Genomic DNA, 17,651 nt, shown 5'->3' with positions numbered 1-17,651 from the left:
AAACACTCCACTAAAATAAGATTCCTGTTGGTGCCAACAATTCTCCATGTTAATGCTTGTTCTAGGTGAGCAGTGAACCGATTGCAGGGCTCTTTTGAAAGCAAGGTCTGAGAACCAACAGATACATCCACACGCCGATTACTTTAGTGTTTTGAGAGAATTCCCTTTCTTGGAACGAGATTGCATGAAATAATCTTCAGGGCTTGGACAATTCCATGGCAAAACGGCACCTATCAACATTGTAGCCAACACAATATAACAACTGTTTCTGCCCGGTTTCGAACCGGGGACCTTTCGCGTGTGAGGCGAACGTGATAACCACTACACTACAGAAACAGATACCTACAGTTGATTTTTCTGTAATGAAACTGCTCCGAACTGGCTATTCCATGGGCCTCTGGCTTTAGATTTCTTTCATGCAACCTGCCCGACATCCCTAGCTGAACGCTCGTACATGCCATGCAAGACCAGATGTTTGGTATTAGCTCAGACTGGGCAGGGCTGAAGCATGAGACTCTAGCAAAGAATTATCCACTACTGCAAAGAAAAAATTGATGTTGGTTTTGAAACGCAAACTTCAAAACAACTTGAAAAGAGTACCAAGAAAAGGGCTCGTCCGGGATTTGAACCCGGGACCTCTCGCACCCAAAGCGAGAATCATACCCCTCGACCAACGAGCCCTCAAAATCCTCTTACCTCTCAAAAGCTAATACCGGCTCTAAGCCCGCAATGAAGATCATGCTGGTATCTTTATGATGCTTGGTCTGTGAATACGCATGAAAGTCAGTCTCAACTTACCCTTTCTCAAACGATAGCACTATCATTTACAAGTGTCTCCTTTTATTCCGTCCCAGCTTTGGACACGTCTTACAGGAAGTCAGCCCTTATTTATATATTTCTTCAGTGGCTGAAGCTTAATGAGAAAGAGTAACAAGTTGTTCATAACAACATAAGAAACACATTGTGCATTTTCTCTTAAATACTCCTTCACTTTGTGCCAAAAGAAATACCAAGGTGAATACCTAGGCCACAGATTCAAGCTAAAGATCTTCCTGCTGAATGCAAGGCGCAATAAAAACTGCATATCGCTGGACTAAAGCATTCCTTGCATAGCCTCTAACATCATAACATAACTGAGCTGCTAGCAGCAAGCTAACCAATACCTTTCTGAAATGAGAATGACATGTGCTTATCTGCTCAATCAGTGCTCAATCAGGCTCAATCAGGCGAGATTTAGAAAAGGTGGAAAGGGTCCAAGTGGATGCCCCTTCCTTTTTAGGGTGGGTCCTGCTGACTATCATAGGATTGCTTGTAAAAGTGGCCAGGGTCAGAGGAAAAGCTGCCAACACTTCTTAGCGTTCTCTATAGATGCAGCCATTTTCTGTGACTGTAATTTCGGCCTTTTCCCAGAAGTCTCTATTCTGCCTATGCAAATTAACAAAAGCAGTGCTTATTCCTCACTTGCTCAAATGTCCTTCCTGTCCAGAAAGCTCTGATTAAGCATGCTTATTTTCTTTTTCTGGGATATTTTAAATTGTTTCGCTGTCCAGTCTGTGGCAGTAGAAAGCTGCTTATGATGCCAGGTTTTGATGAATCCCCAAGGTACAAGTACAGAGGAATATATCAGTCTCTAGGATATGGAACTTTTAGCTAACACATCACAATATGTGATGCTTGCCAAGAAAACACTACATTCTGGAGCGCTGATGATCAGAACATTCTGCTCCTGAAGGATAGAAAAGACAGCTTGATTGAAATAAAGTCTGTTTATATTGACGCTCTCTCTCTCCCTATATATACATACATGCATACACACACACACACAGGTATGTCATGCATTTCTTCAGATTTGTTTCAACCATTTACCATTTATTGGAGAATCCCTACTTTTCAAGTGACTGCAAATGAAGTCATCTCTGGCACTTTTTGTGCAAAGTAAGAGACACACATGACACCTTTTTATAAAAGTCATCGGTTTCTTTGTTACTGTGTACTTTCAAAGCATGGGGCTTTCACACGTCAGGTAAACCTGATTACCACTACACAACAAAAGCAGATGCAGCTTTCTTATCTATGTCGTGATAGAACAGTTGTGAATTGAGTAGAAGAAGGGCCCTGATGTGATACTTATTACATGCAGCCTGTAAGATAGTCAAACATGCAGGCTAGGAAGGAAGATGCAAATATCAATGTATTAGAAAAACACCTAAAGGCGAGTGATATGCTTTCATTCATGCATGGCTAGGAAAAATCGCCATACTGTTGCAAACATTCTTACACCACCAACTGGAAATAAATGATTCTGACATTAAACGTAAAGGTGACAATGCATTTGTATCATCACCCTGAGAAGGATCATCTTGGAATTGAGCCGAGGGCCTCTGCACTCAAAGCCAGAAACACTCCACTAAAATAAGATTCCTGTTGGTGCCAACAATTCTCCATGTTAATGCTTGTTCTAGGTGAGCAGTGAACCGATTGCAGGGCTCTTTTGAAAGCAAGGTCTGAGAACCAACAGATACATCCACACGCCGATTACTTTAGTGTTTTGAGAGAATTCCCTTTCTTGGAACGAGATTGCATGAAATAATCTTCAGGGCTTGGACAATTCCATGGCAAAACGGCACCTATCAACATTGTAGCCAACACAATATAACAACTGTTTCTGCCCGGTTTCGAACCGGGGACCTTTCGCGTGTGAGGCGAACGTGATAACCACTACACTACAGAAACAGATACATACAGTTGATTTTTCTGTAATGAAACTGCTCCGAACTGGCTATTCCATGGGCCTCTGGCTTTAGATTTCTTTCATGCAACCTGCCCGACATCCCTAGCTGAACGCTCGTACATGCCATGCAAGACCAGATGTTTGGTATTAGCTCAGACTGGGCAGGGCTGAAGCATGAGACTCTAGCAAAGAATTATCCACTACTGCAAAGAAAAAATTGATGTTGGTTTTGAAACGCAAACTTCAAAACAACTTGAAAAGAGTACCAAGAAAAGGGCTCGTCCGGGATTTGAACCCGGGACCTCTCGCACCCAAAGCAAGAATCATACCCCTAGACCAACGAGCCCTCAAAATCCTCTTACCTCTCAAAAGCTAATACCGGCTCTAAGCCCGCAATGAAGATCATGCTGGTATCTTTATGATGCTTGGTCTGTGAATACGCATGAAAGTCAGTCTCAACTTACCCTTTCTCAAACGATAGCACTATCATTTACAAGTGTCTCCTTTTATTCCGTCCCAGCTTTGGACACGTCTTACAGGAAGTCAGCCCTTATTTATATATTTCTTCAGTGGCTGAAGCTTAATGAGAAAGAGTAACAAGTTGTTCATAACAACATAAGAAACACATTGTGCATTTTCTCTCAAATACTCCTTCACTTTGTGCCAAAAGAAATACCAAGGTGAATACCTAGGCCACAGATTCAAGCTAAAGATCTTCCTGCTGAATGCAAGGCGCAATAAAAACTGCATATCGCTGGACTAAAGCATTCCTTGCATAGCCTCTAACATCATAACATAACTGAGCTGCTAGCAGCAAGCTAACCAATACCTTTCTGAAATGAGAATGACATGTGCTTATCTGCTCAATCAGTGCTCAATCAGGCGAGATTTAGAAAAGGTGGAAAGGGTCCAAGTGGATGCCCCTTCCTTTTTAGGGTGGGTCCTGCTGACTATCATAGGATTGCTTGTAAAAGTGGCCAGGGTCAGAGGAAAAGCTGCCAACACTTCTTAGCGTTCTCTATAGATGCAGCCATTTTCTGTGACTGTAATTTCGGCCTTTTCCCAGAAGTCTCTATTCTGCCTATGCAAATTAACAAAAGCAGTGCTTATTCCTCACTTGCTCAAATGTCCTTCCTGTCCAGAAAGCTCTGATTAAGCATGCTTATTTTCTTTTTCTGGGATATTTTAAATTGTTTCGCTGTCCAGTCTGTGGCAGTAGAAAGCTGCTTATGATGCCAGGTTTTGATGAATCCCCAAGGTACAAGTACAGAGGAATATATCAGTCTCTAGGATATGGAACTTTTAGCTAACACATCACAATATGTGATGCTTGCCAAGAAAACACTACATTCTGGAGCGCTGATGATCAGAACATTCTGCTCCTGAAGGATAGAAAAGACAGCTTGATTGAAATAAAGTCTGTTTATATTGACGCTCTCTCTCTCCCTATATATACATACATGCATACACACACACACACAGGTATGTCATGCATTTCTTCAGATTTGTTTCAACCATTTACCATTTATTGGAGAATCCCTACTTTTCAAGTGACTGCAAATGAAGTCATCTCTGGCACTTTTTGTGCAAAGTAAGAGACACACATGACACCTTTTTATAAAAGTCATCGGTTTCTTTGTTACTGTGTACTTTCAAAGCATGGGGCTTTCACACGTCAGGTAAACCTGATTACCACTACACAACAAAAGCAGATGCAGCTTTCTTATCTATGTCGTGATAGAACAGTTGTGAATTGAGTAGAAGAAGGGCCCTGATGTGATACTTATTACATGCAGCCTGTAAGATAGTCAAACATGCAGGCTAGGAAGGAAGATGCAAATATCAATGTATTAGAAAAACACCTAAAGGCGAGTGATATGCTTTCATTCATGCATGGCTAGGAAAAATCGCCATACTGTTGCAAACATTCTTACACCACCAACTGGAAATAAATGATTCTGACATTAAACGTAAAGGTGACAATGCATTTGTATCATCACCCTGAGAAGGATCATCTTGGAATTGAGCCGAGGGCCTCTGCACTCAAAGCCAGAAACACTCCACTAAAATAAGATTCCTGTTGGTGCCAACAATTCTCCATGTTAATGCTTGTTCTAGGTGAGCAGTGAACCGATTGCAGGGCTCTTTTGAAAGCAAGGTCTGAGAACCAACAGATACATCCACACGCCGATTACTTTAGTGTTTTGAGAGAATTCCCTTTCTTGGAACGAGATTGCATGAAATAATCTTCAGGGCTTGGACAATTCCATGGCAAAACGGCACCTATCAACATTGTAGCCAACACAATATAACAACTGTTTCTGCCCGGTTTCGAACCGGGGACCTTTCGCGTGTGAGGCGAACGTGATAACCACTACACTACAGAAACAGATACCTACAGTTGATTTTTCTGTAATGAAACTGCTCCGAACTGGCTATTCCATGGGCCTCTGGCTTTAGATTTCTTTCATGCAACCTGCCCGACATCCCTAGCTGAACGCTCGTACATGCCATGCAAGACCAGATGTTTGGTATTAGCTCAGACTGGGCAGGGCTGAAGCATGAGACTCTAGCAAAGAATTATCCACTACTGCAAAGAAAAAATTGATGTTGGTTTTGAAACGCAAACTTCAAAACAACTTGAAAAGAGTACCAAGAAAAGGGCTCTTCTGGGATTTGAACCCGGGACCTCTCGCACCCAAAGCGAGAATCATACCCCTAGACCAACGAGCCCTCAAAATCCTCTTACCTCTCAAAAGCTAATACCGGCTCTAAGCCCGCAATGAAGATCATGCTGGTATCTTTATGATGCTTGGTCTGTGAATACGCATGAAAGTCAGTCTCAACTTACCCTTTCTCAAACGATAGCACTATCATTTACAAGTGTCTCCTTTTATTCCGTCCCAGCTTTGGACACGTCTTACAGGAAGTCAGCCCTTATTTATATATTTCTTCAGTGGCTGAAGCTTAATGAGAAAGAGTAACAAGTTGTTCATAACAACATAAGAAACACATTGTGCATTTTCTCTTAAATACTCCTTCACTTTGTGCCAAAAGAAATACCAAGGTGAATACCTAGGCCACAGATTCAAGCTAAAGATCTTCCTGCTGAATGCAAGGCGCATTAAAAACTGCATATCGCTGGACTAAAGCATTCCTTGCATAGCCTCTAACATCATAACATAACTGAGCTGCTAGCAGCAAGCTAACCAATACCTTTCTGAAATGAGAATGACATGTGCTTATCTGCTCAATCAGTGCTCAATCAGGCTCGATCAGGTGAGATTTAGAAAAGGTGGAAAGGGTCCAAGTGGATGCCCCTTCCTTTTTAGGGTGGGTCCTGCTGACTATCATAGGATTGCTTGTAAAAGTGGCCAGGGTCAGAGGAAAAGCTGCCAACACTTCTTAGCGTTCTCTATAGATGCAGCCATTTTCTGTGACTGTAATTTCGGCCTTTTCCCAGAAGTCTCTATTCTGCCTATGCAAATTAACAAAAGCAGTGCTTATTCCTCACTTGCTCAAATGTCCTTCCTGTCCAGAAAGCTCTGATTAAGCATGCTTATTTTCTTTTTCTGGGATATTTTAAATTGTTTCGCTGTCCAGTCTGTGGCAGTAGAAAGCTGCTTATGATGCCAGGTTTTGATGAATCCCCAAGGTACAAGTACAGAGGAATATATCAGTCTCTAGGATATGGAACTTTTAGCTAACACATCACAATATGTGATGCTTGCCAAGAAAACACTACATTCTGGAGCGCTGATGATCAGAACATTCTGCTCCTGAAGGATAGAAAAGACAGCTTGATTGAAATAAAGTCTGTTTATATTGACGCTCTCTCTCTCCCTATATATACATACATGCATACACACACACACACAGGTATGTCATGCATTTCTTCAGATTTGTTTCAACCATTTACCATTTATTGGAGAATCCCTACTTTTCAAGTGACTGCAAATGAAGTCATCTCTGGCACTTTTTGTGCAAAGTAAGAGACACACATGACACCTTTTTATAAAAGTCATCGGTTTCTTTGTTACTGTGTACTTTCAAAGCATGGGGCTTTCACACGTCAGGTAAACCTGATTACCACTACACAACAAAAGCAGATGCAGCTTTCTTATCTATGTCGTGATAGAACAGTTGTGAATTGAGTAGAAGAAGGGCCCTGATGTGATACTTATTACATGCAGCCTGTAAGATAGTCAAACATGCAGGCTAGGAAGGAAGATGCAAATATCAATGTATTAGAAAAACACCTAAAGGCGAGTGATATGCTTTCATTCATGCATGGCTAGGAAAAATCGCCATACTGTTGCAAACATTCTTACACCACCAACTGGAAATAAATGATTCTGACATTAAACGTAAAGGTGACAATGCATTTGTATCATCACCCTGAGAAGGATCATCTTGGAATTGAGCCGAGGGCCTCTGCACTCAAAGCCAGAAACACTCCACTAAAATAAGATTCCTGTTGGTGCCAACAATTCTCCATGTTAATGCTTGTTCTAGGTGAGCAGTGAACCGATTGCAGGGCTCTTTTGAAAGCAAGGTCTGAGAACCAACAGATACATCCACACGCCGATTACTTTAGTGTTTTGAGAGAATTCCCTTTCTTGGAACGAGATTGCATGAAATAATCTTCAGGGCATGGACAATTCCATGGCAAAACGGCACCTATCAACATTGTAGCCAACACAATATAACAACTGTTTCTGCCCGGTTTCGAACCGGGGACCTTTCGCGTGTGAGGCGAACGTGATAACCACTACACTACAGAAACAGATACCTACAGTTGATTTTTCTGTAATGAAACTGCTCCGAACTGGCTATTCCATGGGCCTCTGGCTTTAGATTTCTTTCATGCAACCTGCCCGACATCCCTAGCTGAACGCTCGTACATGCCATGCAAGACCAGATGTTTGGTATTAGCTCAGACTGGGCAGGGCTGAAGCATGAGACTCTAGCAAAGAATTATCCACTACTGCAAAGAAAAAATTGATGTTGGTTTTGAAACGCAAACTTCAAAACAACTTGAAAAGAGTACCAAGAAAAGGGCTCGTCCGGGATTTGAACCCGGGACCTCTCGCACCCAAAGCGAGAATCATACCCCTAGACCAACGAGCCCTCAAAATCCTCTTACCTCTCAAAAGCTAATACCGGCTCTAAGCCCGCAATGAAGATCATGCTGGTATCTTTATGATGCTTGGTCTGTGAATACGCATGAAAGTCAGTCTCAACTTACCCTTTCTCAAACGATAGCACTATCATTTACAAGTGTCTCCTTTTATTCCGTCCCAGCTTTGGACACGTCTTACAGGAAGTCAGCCCTTATTTATATATTTCTTCAGTGGCTGAAGCTTAATGAGAAAGAGTAACAAGTTGTTCATAACAACATAAGAAACACATTGTGCATTTTCTCTTAAATACTCCTTCACTTTGTGCCAAAAGAAATACCAAGGTGAATACCTAGGCCACAGATTCAAGCTAAAGATCTTCCTGCTGAATGCAAGGCGCAATAAAAACTGCATATCGCTGGACTAAAGCATTCCTTGCATAGCCTCTAACATCATAACATAACTGAGCTGCTAGCAGCAAGCTAACCAATACCTTTCTGAAATGAGAATGACATGTGCTTATCTGCTCAATCAGTGCTCAATCAGGCTCGATCAGGCGAGATTTAGAAAAGGTGGAAAGGGTCCAAGTGGATGCCCCTTCCTTTTTAGGGTGGGTCCTGCTGACTATCATAGGATTGCTTGTAAAAGTGGCCAGGGTCAGAGGAAAAGCTGCCAACACTTCTTAGCGTTCTCTATAGATGCAGCCATTTTCTGTGACTGTAATTTCGGCCTTTTCCCAGAAGTCTCTATTCTGCCTATGCAAATTAACAAAAGCAGTGCTTATTCCTCACTTGCTCAAATGTCCTTCCTGTCCAGAAAGCTCTGATTAAGCATGCTTATTTTCTTTTTCTGGGATATTTTAAATTGTTTCGCTGTCCAGTCTGTGGCAGTAGAAAGCTGCTTATGATGCCAGGTTTTGATGAATCCCCAAGGTACAAGTACAGAGGAATATATCAGTCTCTAGGATATGGAACTTTTAGCTAACACATCACAATATGTGATGCTTGCCAAGAAAACACTACATTCTGGAGCGCTGATGATCAGAACATTCTGCTCCTGAAGGATAGAAAAGACAGCTTGATTGAAATAAAGTCTGTTTATATTGACGCTCTCTCTCTCCCTATATATACATACATGCATACACACACACACACAGGTATGTCATGCATTTCTTCAGATTTGTTTCAACCATTTACCATTTATTGGAGAATCCCTACTTTTCAAGTGACTGCAAATGAAGTCATCTCTGGCACTTTTTGTGCAAAGTAAGAGACACACATGACACCTTTTTATAAAAGTCATCGGTTTCTTTGTTACTGTGTACTTTCAAAGCATGGGGCTTTCACACGTCAGGTAAACCTGATTACCACTACACAACAAAAGCAGATGCAGCTTTCTTATCTATGTCGTGATAGAACAGTTGTGAATTGAGTAGAAGAAGGGCCCTGATGTGATACTTATTACATGCAGCCTGTAAGATAGTCAAACATGCAGGCTAGGAAGGAAGATGCAAATATCAATGTATTAGAAAAACACCTAAAGGCGAGTGATATGCTTTCATTCATGCATGGCTAGGAAAAATCGCCATACTGTTGCAAACATTCTTACACCACCAACTGGAAATAAATGATTCTGACATTAAACGTAAAGGTGACAATGCATTTGTATCATCACCCTGAGAAGGATCATCTTGGAATTGAGCCGAGGGCCTCTGCACTCAAAGCCAGAAACACTCCACTAAAATAAGATTCCTGTTGGTGCCAACAATTCTCCATGTTAATGCTTGTTCTAGGTGAGCAGTGAACCGATTGCAGGGCTCTTTTGAAAGCAAGGTCTGAGAACCAACAGATACATCCACACGCCGATTACTTTAGTGTTTTGAGAGAATTCCCTTTCTTGGAACGAGATTGCATGAAATAATCTTCAGGGCTTGGACAATTCCATGGCAAAACGGCACCTATCAACATTGTAGCCAACACAATATAACAACTGTTTCTGCCCGGTTTCGAACCGGGGACCTTTCGCGTGTGAGGCGAACGTGATAACCACTACACTACAGAAACAGATACCTACAGTTGATTTTTCTGTAATGAAACTGCTCCGAACTGGCTATTCCATGGGCCTCTGGCTTTAGATTTCTTTCATGCAACCTGCCCGACATCCCTAGCTGAACGCTCGTACATGCCATGCAAGACCAGATGTTTGGTATTAGCTCAGACTGGGCAGGGCTGAAGCATGAGACTCTAGCAAAGAATTATCCACTACTGCAAAGAAAAAATTGATGTTGGTTTTGAAACGCAAACTTCAAAACAACTTGAAAAGAGTACCAAGAAAAGGGCTCGTCCGGGATTTGAACCCGGGACCTCTCGCACCCAAAGCGAGAATCATACCCCTAGACCAACGAGCCCTCAAAATCCTCTTACCTCTCAAAAGCTAATACCGGCTCTAAGCCCGCAATGAAGATCATGCTGGTATCTTTATGATGCTTGGTCTGTGAATACGCATGAAAGTCAGTCTCAACTTACCCTTTCTCAAACGATAGCACTATCATTTACAAGTGTCTCCTTTTATTCCGTCCCAGCTTTGGACACGTCTTACAGGAAGTCAGCCCTTATTTATATATTTCTTCAGTGGCTGAAGCTTAATGAGAAAGAGTAACAAGTTGTTCATAACAACATAAGAAACACATTGTGCATTTTCTCTTAAATACTCCTTCACTTTGTGCCAAAAGAAATACCAAGGTGAATACCTAGGCCACAGATTCAAGCTAAAGATCTTCCTGCTGAATGCAAGGCGCATTAAAAACTGCATATCGCTGGACTAAAGCATTCCTTGCATAGCCTCTAACATCATAACATAACTGAGCTGCTAGCAGCAAGCTAACCAATACCTTTCTGAAATGAGAATGACATGTGCTTATCTGCTCAATCAGTGCTCAATCAGGCTCGATCAGGCGAGATTTAGAAAAGGTGGAAAGGGTCCAAGTGGATGCCCCTTCCTTTTTAGGGTGGGTCCTGCTGACTATCATAGGATTGCTTGTAAAAGTGGCCAGGGTCAGAGGAAAAGCTGCCAACACTTCTTAGCGTTCTCTATAGATGCAGCCATTTTCTGTGACTGTAATTTCGGCCTTTTCCCAGAAGTCTCTATTCTGCCTATGCAAATTAACAAAAGCAGTGCTTATTCCTCACTTGCTCAAATGTCCTTCCTGTCCAGAAAGCTCTGATTAAGCATGCTTATTTTCTTTTTCTGGGATATTTTAAATTGTTTCGCTGTCCAGTCTGTGGCAGTAGAAAGCTGCTTATGATGCCAGGTTTTGATGAATCCCCAAGGTACAAGTACAGAGGAATATATCAGTCTCTAGGATATGGAACTTTTAGCTAACACATCACAATATGTGATGCTTGCCAAGAAAACACTACATTCTGGAGCGCTGATGATCAGAACATTCTGCTCCTGAAGGATAGAAAAGACAGCTTGATTGAAATAAAGTCTGTTTATATTGACGCTCTCTCTCTCCCTATATATACATACATGCATACACACACACACACAGGTATGTCATGCATTTCTTCAGATTTGTTTCAACCATTTACCATTTATTGGAGAATCCCTACTTTTCAAGTGACTGCAAATGAAGTCATCTCTGGCACTTTTTGTGCAAAGTAAGAGACACACATGACACCTTTTTATAAAAGTCATCGGTTTCTTTGTTACTGTGTACTTTCAAAGCATGGGGCTTTCACACGTCAGGTAAACCTGATTACCACTACACAACAAAAGCAGATGCAGCTTTCTTATCTATGTCGTGATAGAACAGTTGTGAATTGAGTAGAAGAAGGGCCCTGATGTGATACTTATTACATGCAGCCTGTAAGATAGTCAAACATGCAGGCTAGGAAGGAAGATGCAAATATCAATGTATTAGAAAAACACCTAAAGGCGAGTGATATGCTTTCATTCATGCATGGCTAGGAAAAATCGCCATACTGTTGCAAACATTCTTACACCACCAACTGGAAATAAATGATTCTGACATTAAACGTAAAGGTGACAATGCATTTGTATCATCACCCTGAGAAGGATCATCTTGGAATTGAGCCGAGGGCCTCTGCACTCAAAGCCAGAAACACTCCACTAAAATAAGATTCCTGTTGGTGCCAACAATTCTCCATGTTAATGCTTGTTCTAGGTGAGCAGTGAACCGATTGCAGGGCTCTTTTGAAAGCAAGGTCTGAGAACCAACAGATACATCCACACGCCGATTACTTTAGTGTTTTGAGAGAATTCCCTTTCTTGGAACGAGATTGCATGAAATAATCTTCAGGGCTTGGACAATTCCATGGCAAAACGGCACCTATCAACATTGTAGCCAACACAATATAACAACTGTTTCTGCCCGGTTTCGAACCGGGGACCTTTCGCGTGTGAGGCGAACGTGATAACCACTACACTACAGAAACAGATACCTACAGTTGATTTTTCTGTAATGAAACTGCTCCGAACTGGCTATTCCATGGGCCTCTGGCTTTAGATTTCTTTCATGCAACCTGCCCGACATCCCTAGCTGAACGCTCGTACATGCCATGCAAGACCAGATGTTTGGTATTAGCTCAGACTGGGCAGGGCTGAAGCATGAGACTCTAGCAAAGAATTATCCACTACTGCAAAGAAAAAATTGATGTTGGTTTTGAAACGCAAACTTCAAAACAACTTGAAAAGAGTACCAAGAAAAGGGCTCGTCTGGGATTTGAACCCGGGACCTCTCGCACCCAAAGCGAGAATCATACCCCTAGACCAACGAGCCCTCAAAATCCTCTTACCTCTCAAAAGCTAATACCGGCTCTAAGCCCGCAATGAAGATCATGCTGGTATCTTTATGATGCTTGGTCTGTGAATACGCATGAAAGTCAGTCTCAACTTACCCTTTCTCAAACGATAGCACTATCATTTACAAGTGTCTCCTTTTATTCCGTCCCAGCTTTGGACACGTCTTACAGGAAGTCAGCCCTTATTTATATATTTCTTCAGTGGCTGAAGCTTAATGAGAAAGAGTAACAAGTTGTTCATAACAACATAAGAAACACATTGTGCATTTTCTCTTAAATACTCCTTCACTTTGTGCCAAAAGAAATACCAAGGTGAATACCTAGGCCACAGATTCAAGCTAAAGATCTTCCTGCTGAATGCAAGGCGCATTAAAAACTGCATATCGCTGGACTAAAGCATTCCTTGCATAGCCTCTAACATCATAACATAACTGAGCTGCTAGCAGCAAGCTAACCAATACCTTTCTGAAATGAGAATGACATGTGCTTATCTGCTCAATCAGTGCTCAATCAGGCTCGATCAGGTGAGATTTAGAAAAGGTGGAAAGGGTCCAAGTGGATGCCCCTTCCTTTTTAGGGTGGGTCCTGCTGACTATCATAGGATTGCTTGTAAAAGTGGCCAGGGTCAGAGGAAAAGCTGCCAACACTTCTTAGCGTTCTCTATAGATGCAGCCATTTTCTGTGACTGTAATTTCGGCCTTTTCCCAGAAGTCTCTATTCTGCCTATGCAAATTAACAAAAGCAGTGCTTATTCCTCACTTGCTCAAATGTCCTTCCTGTCCAGAAAGCTCTGATTAAGCATGCTTATTTTCTTTTTCTGGGATATTTTAAATTGTTTCGCTGTCCAGTCTGTGGCAGTAGAAAGCTGCTTATGATGCCAGGTTTTGATGAATCCCCAAGGTACAAGTACAGAGGAATATATCAGTCTCTAGGATATGGAACTTTTAGCTAACACATCACAATATGTGATGCTTGCCAAGAAAACACTACATTCTGGAGCGCTGATGATCAGAACATTCTGCTCCTGAAGGATAGAAAAGACAGCTTGATTGAAATAAAGTCTGTTTATATTGACGCTCTCTCTCTCCCTATATATACATACATGCATACACACACACACACAGGTATGTCATGCATTTCTTCAGATTTGTTTCAACCATTTACCATTTATTGGAGAATCCCTACTTTTCAAGTGACTGCAAATGAAGTCATCTCTGGCACTTTTTGTGCAAAGTAAGAGACACACATGACACCTTTTTATAAAAGTCATCGGTTTCTTTGTTACTGTGTACTTTCAAAGCATGGGGCTTTCACACGTCAGGTAAACCTGATTACCACTACACAACAAAAGCAGATGCAGCTTTCTTATCTATGTCGTGATAGAACAGTTGTGAATTGAGTAGAAGAAGGGCCCTGATGTGATACTTATTACATGCAGCCTGTAAGATAGTCAAACATGCAGGCTAGGAAGGAAGATGCAAATATCAATGTATTAGAAAAACACCTAAAGGCGAGTGATATGCTTTCATTCATGCATGGCTAGGAAAAATCGCCATACTGTTGCAAACATTCTTACACCACCAACTGGAAATAAATGATTCTGACATTAAACGTAAAGGTGACAATGCATTTGTATCATCACCCTGAGAAGGATCATCTTGGAATTGAGCCGAGGGCCTCTGCACTCAAAGCCAGAAACACTCCACTAAAATAAGATTCCTGTTGGTGCCAACAATTCTCCATGTTAATGCTTGTTCTAGGTGAGCAGTGAACCGATTGCAGGGCTCTTTTGAAAGCAAGGTCTGAGAACCAACAGATACATCCACACGCCGATTACTTTAGTGTTTTGAGAGAATTCCCTTTCTTGGAACGAGATTGCATGAAATAATCTTCAGGGCATGGACAATTCCATGGCAAAACGGCACCTATCAACATTGTAGCCAACACAATATAACAACTGTTTCTGCCCGGTTTCGAACCGGGGACCTTTCGCGTGTGAGGCGAACGTGATAACCACTACACTACAGAAACAGATACCTACAGTTGATTTTTCTGTAATGAAACTGCTCCGAACTGGCTATTCCATGGGCCTCTGGCTTTAGATTTCTTTCATGCAACCTGCCCGACATCCCTAGCTGAACGCTCGTACATGCCATGCAAGACCAGATGTTTGGTATTAGCTCAGACTGGGCAGGGCTGAAGCATGAGACTCTAGCAAAGAATTATCCACTACTGCAAAGAAAAAATTGATGTTGGTTTTGAAACGCAAACTTCAAAACAACTTGAAAAGAGTACCAAGAAAAGGGCTCGTCCGGGATTTGAACCCGGGACCTCTCGCACCCAAAGCGAGAATCATACCCCTAGACCAACGAGCCCTCAAAATCCTCTTACCTCTCAAAAGCTAATACCGGCTCTAAGCCCGCAATGAAGATCATGCTGGTATCTTTATGATGCTTGGTCTGTGAATACGCATGAAAGTCAGTCTCAACTTACCCTTTCTCAAACGATAGCACTATCATTTACAAGTGTCTCCTTTTATTCCGTCCCAGCTTTGGACACGTCTTACAGGAAGTCAGCCCTTATTTATATATTTCTTCAGTGGCTGAAGCTTAATGAGAAAGAGTAACAAGTTGTTCATAACAACATAAGAAACACATTGTGCATTTTCTCTTAAATACTCCTTCACTTTGTGCCAAAAGAAATACCAAGGTGAATACCTAGGCCACAGATTCAAGCTAAAGATCTTCCTGCTGAATGCAAGGCGCAATAAAAACTGCATATCGCTGGACTAAAGCATTCCTTGCATAGCCTCTAACATCATAACATAACTGAGCTGCTAGCAGCAAGCTAACCAATACCTTTCTGAAATGAGAATGACATGTGCTTATCTGCTCAATCAGTGCTCAATCAGGCTCGATCAGGCGAGATTTAGAAAAGGTGGAAAGGGTCCAAGTGGATGCCCCTTCCTTTTTAGGGTGGGTCCTGCTGACTATCATAGGATTGCTTGTAAAAGTGGCCAGGGTCAGAGGAAAAGCTGCCAACACTTCTTAGCGTTCTCTATAGATGCAGCCATTTTCTGTGACTGTAATTTCGGCCTTTTCCCAGAAGTCTCTATTCTGCCTATGCAAATTAACAAAAGCAGTGCTTATTCCTCACTTGCTCAAATGTCCTTCCTGTCCAGAAAGCTCTGATTAAGCATGCTTATTTTCTTTTTCTGGGATATTTTAAATTGTTTCGCTGTCCAGTCTGTGGCAGTAGAAAGCTGCTTATGATGCCAGGTTTTGATGAATCCCCAAGGTACAAGTACAGAGGAATATATCAGTCTCTAGGATATGGAACTTTTAGCTAACACATCACAATATGTGATGCTTGCCAAGAAAACACTACATTCTGGAGCGCTGATGATCAGAACATTCTGCTCCTGAAGGATAGAAAAGACAGCTTGATTGAAATAAAGTCTGTTTATATTGACGCTCTCTCTCTCCCTATATATACATACATGCATACACACACACACACAGGTATGTCATGCATTTCTTCAGATTTGTTTCAACCATTTACCATTTATTGGAGAATCCCTACTTTTCAAGTGACTGCAAATGAAGTCATCTCTGGCACTTTTTGTGCAAAGTAAGAGACACACATGACACCTTTTTATAAAAGTCATCGGTTTCTTTGTTACTGTGTACTTTCAAAGCATGGGGCTTTCACACGTCAGGTAAACCTGATTACCACTACACAACAAAAGCAGATGCAGCTTTCTTATCTATGTCGTGATAGAACAGTTGTGAATTGAGTAGAAGAAGGGCCCTGATGTGATACTTATTACATGCAGCCTGTAAGATAGTCAAACATGCAGGCTAGGAAGGAAGATGCAAATATCAATGTATTAGAAAAACACCTAAAGGCGAGTGATATGCTTTCATTCATGCATGGCTAGGAAAAATCGCCATACTGTTGCAAACATTCTTACACCACCAACTGGAAATAAATGATTCTGACATTAAACGTAAAGGTGACAATGCATTTGTATCATCACCCTGAGAAGGATCATCTTGGAATTGAGCCGAGGGCCTCTGCACTCAAAGCCAGAAACACTCCACTAAAATAAGATTCCTGTTGGTGCCAACAATTCTCCATGTTAATGCTTGTTCTAGGTGAGCAGTGAACCGATTGCAGGGCTCTTTTGAAAGCAAGGTCTGAGAACCAACAGATACATCCACACGCCGATTACTTTAGTGTTTTGAGAGAATTCCCTTTCTTGGAACGAGATTGCATGAAATAATCTTCAGGGCTTGGACAATTCCATGGCAAAACGGCACCTATCAACATTGTAGCCAACACAATATAACAACTGTTTCTGCCCGGTTTCGAACCGGGGACCTTTCGCGTGTGAGGCGAACGTGATAACCACTACACTACAGAAACAGATACCTACAGTTGATTTTTCTGTAATGAAACTGCTCCGAACTGGCTATTCCATGGGCCTCTGGCTTTAGATTTCTTTCATGCAACCTGCCCGACATCCCTAGCTGAACGCTCGTACATGCCATGCAAGACCAGATGTTTGGTATTAGCTCAGACTGGGCAGGGCTGAAGCATGAGACTCTAGCAAAGAATTATCCACTACTGCAAAGAAAAAATTGATGTTGGTTTTGAAACGCAAACTTCAAAACAACTTGAAAAGAGTACCAAGAAAAGGGCTCGTCCGGGATTTGAACCCGGGACCTCTCGCACCCAAAGCGAGAATCATACCCCTAGACCAACGAGCCCTCAAAATCCTCTTACCTCTCAAAAGCTAATACCGGCTCTAAGCCCGCAATGAAGATCATGCTGGTATCTTTATGATGCTTGGTCTGTGAATACGCATGAAAGTCAGTCTCAACTTACCCTTTCTCAAACGATAGCACTATCATTTACAAGTGTCTCCTTTTATTCCGTCCCAGCTTTGGACACGTCTTACAGGAAGTCAGC

At 41.9% G+C, this 17,651-nt stretch overlaps 12 non-coding genes across 12 annotated transcripts; all 12 read right to left on the bottom strand.

The window, feature by feature from the left end:
• Positions 1 to 263: 263 nt before the first annotated feature.
• On the bottom strand, positions 264 to 336 carry TRNAV-CAC (transfer RNA valine (anticodon CAC)). Its single transcript has one exon. It is a non-coding gene; the product is annotated as a tRNA-Val (tRNA).
• A 2,324-nt stretch (positions 337 to 2,660) lies between these two features.
• On the bottom strand, positions 2,661 to 2,733 carry TRNAV-CAC (transfer RNA valine (anticodon CAC)). The gene has a single exon. It is a non-coding gene; the product is annotated as a tRNA-Val (tRNA).
• Positions 2,734 to 5,047: 2,314 nt separating this feature from the next.
• On the bottom strand, positions 5,048 to 5,120 carry TRNAV-CAC (transfer RNA valine (anticodon CAC)). The gene has a single exon. It is a non-coding gene; the product is annotated as a tRNA-Val (tRNA).
• Positions 5,121 to 7,444: 2,324 nt separating this feature from the next.
• On the bottom strand, positions 7,445 to 7,517 carry TRNAV-CAC (transfer RNA valine (anticodon CAC)). The gene has a single exon. It is a non-coding gene; the product is annotated as a tRNA-Val (tRNA).
• A 272-nt stretch (positions 7,518 to 7,789) lies between these two features.
• Positions 7,790 to 7,861, bottom strand: TRNAP-UGG (transfer RNA proline (anticodon UGG)). The gene has a single exon. It is a non-coding gene; the product is annotated as a tRNA-Pro (tRNA).
• Positions 7,862 to 9,841: 1,980 nt separating this feature from the next.
• On the bottom strand, positions 9,842 to 9,914 carry TRNAV-CAC (transfer RNA valine (anticodon CAC)). The gene has a single exon. It is a non-coding gene; the product is annotated as a tRNA-Val (tRNA).
• A 272-nt stretch (positions 9,915 to 10,186) lies between these two features.
• On the bottom strand, positions 10,187 to 10,258 carry TRNAP-UGG (transfer RNA proline (anticodon UGG)). Its single transcript has one exon. It is a non-coding gene; the product is annotated as a tRNA-Pro (tRNA).
• A 1,980-nt stretch (positions 10,259 to 12,238) lies between these two features.
• On the bottom strand, positions 12,239 to 12,311 carry TRNAV-CAC (transfer RNA valine (anticodon CAC)). The gene has a single exon. It is a non-coding gene; the product is annotated as a tRNA-Val (tRNA).
• A 2,324-nt stretch (positions 12,312 to 14,635) lies between these two features.
• On the bottom strand, positions 14,636 to 14,708 carry TRNAV-CAC (transfer RNA valine (anticodon CAC)). The gene has a single exon. It is a non-coding gene; the product is annotated as a tRNA-Val (tRNA).
• Positions 14,709 to 14,980: 272 nt separating this feature from the next.
• Positions 14,981 to 15,052, bottom strand: TRNAP-UGG (transfer RNA proline (anticodon UGG)). Its single transcript has one exon. It is a non-coding gene; the product is annotated as a tRNA-Pro (tRNA).
• Positions 15,053 to 17,032: 1,980 nt separating this feature from the next.
• Positions 17,033 to 17,105, bottom strand: TRNAV-CAC (transfer RNA valine (anticodon CAC)). The gene has a single exon. It is a non-coding gene; the product is annotated as a tRNA-Val (tRNA).
• A 272-nt stretch (positions 17,106 to 17,377) lies between these two features.
• TRNAP-UGG (transfer RNA proline (anticodon UGG)) lies at positions 17,378 to 17,449 on the bottom strand. The gene has a single exon. It is a non-coding gene; the product is annotated as a tRNA-Pro (tRNA).
• Positions 17,450 to 17,651: the final 202 nt, after the last annotated feature.

Source organism: Triturus cristatus, chromosome 8 (assembly GCF_964204655.1).
Source record: "Triturus cristatus chromosome 8, aTriCri1.1, whole genome shotgun sequence".
Lineage (NCBI taxonomy): Eukaryota > Metazoa > Chordata > Amphibia > Caudata > Salamandridae > Triturus > Triturus cristatus.
This window is presented reverse-complemented; position numbering and strand designations above follow the sequence as displayed.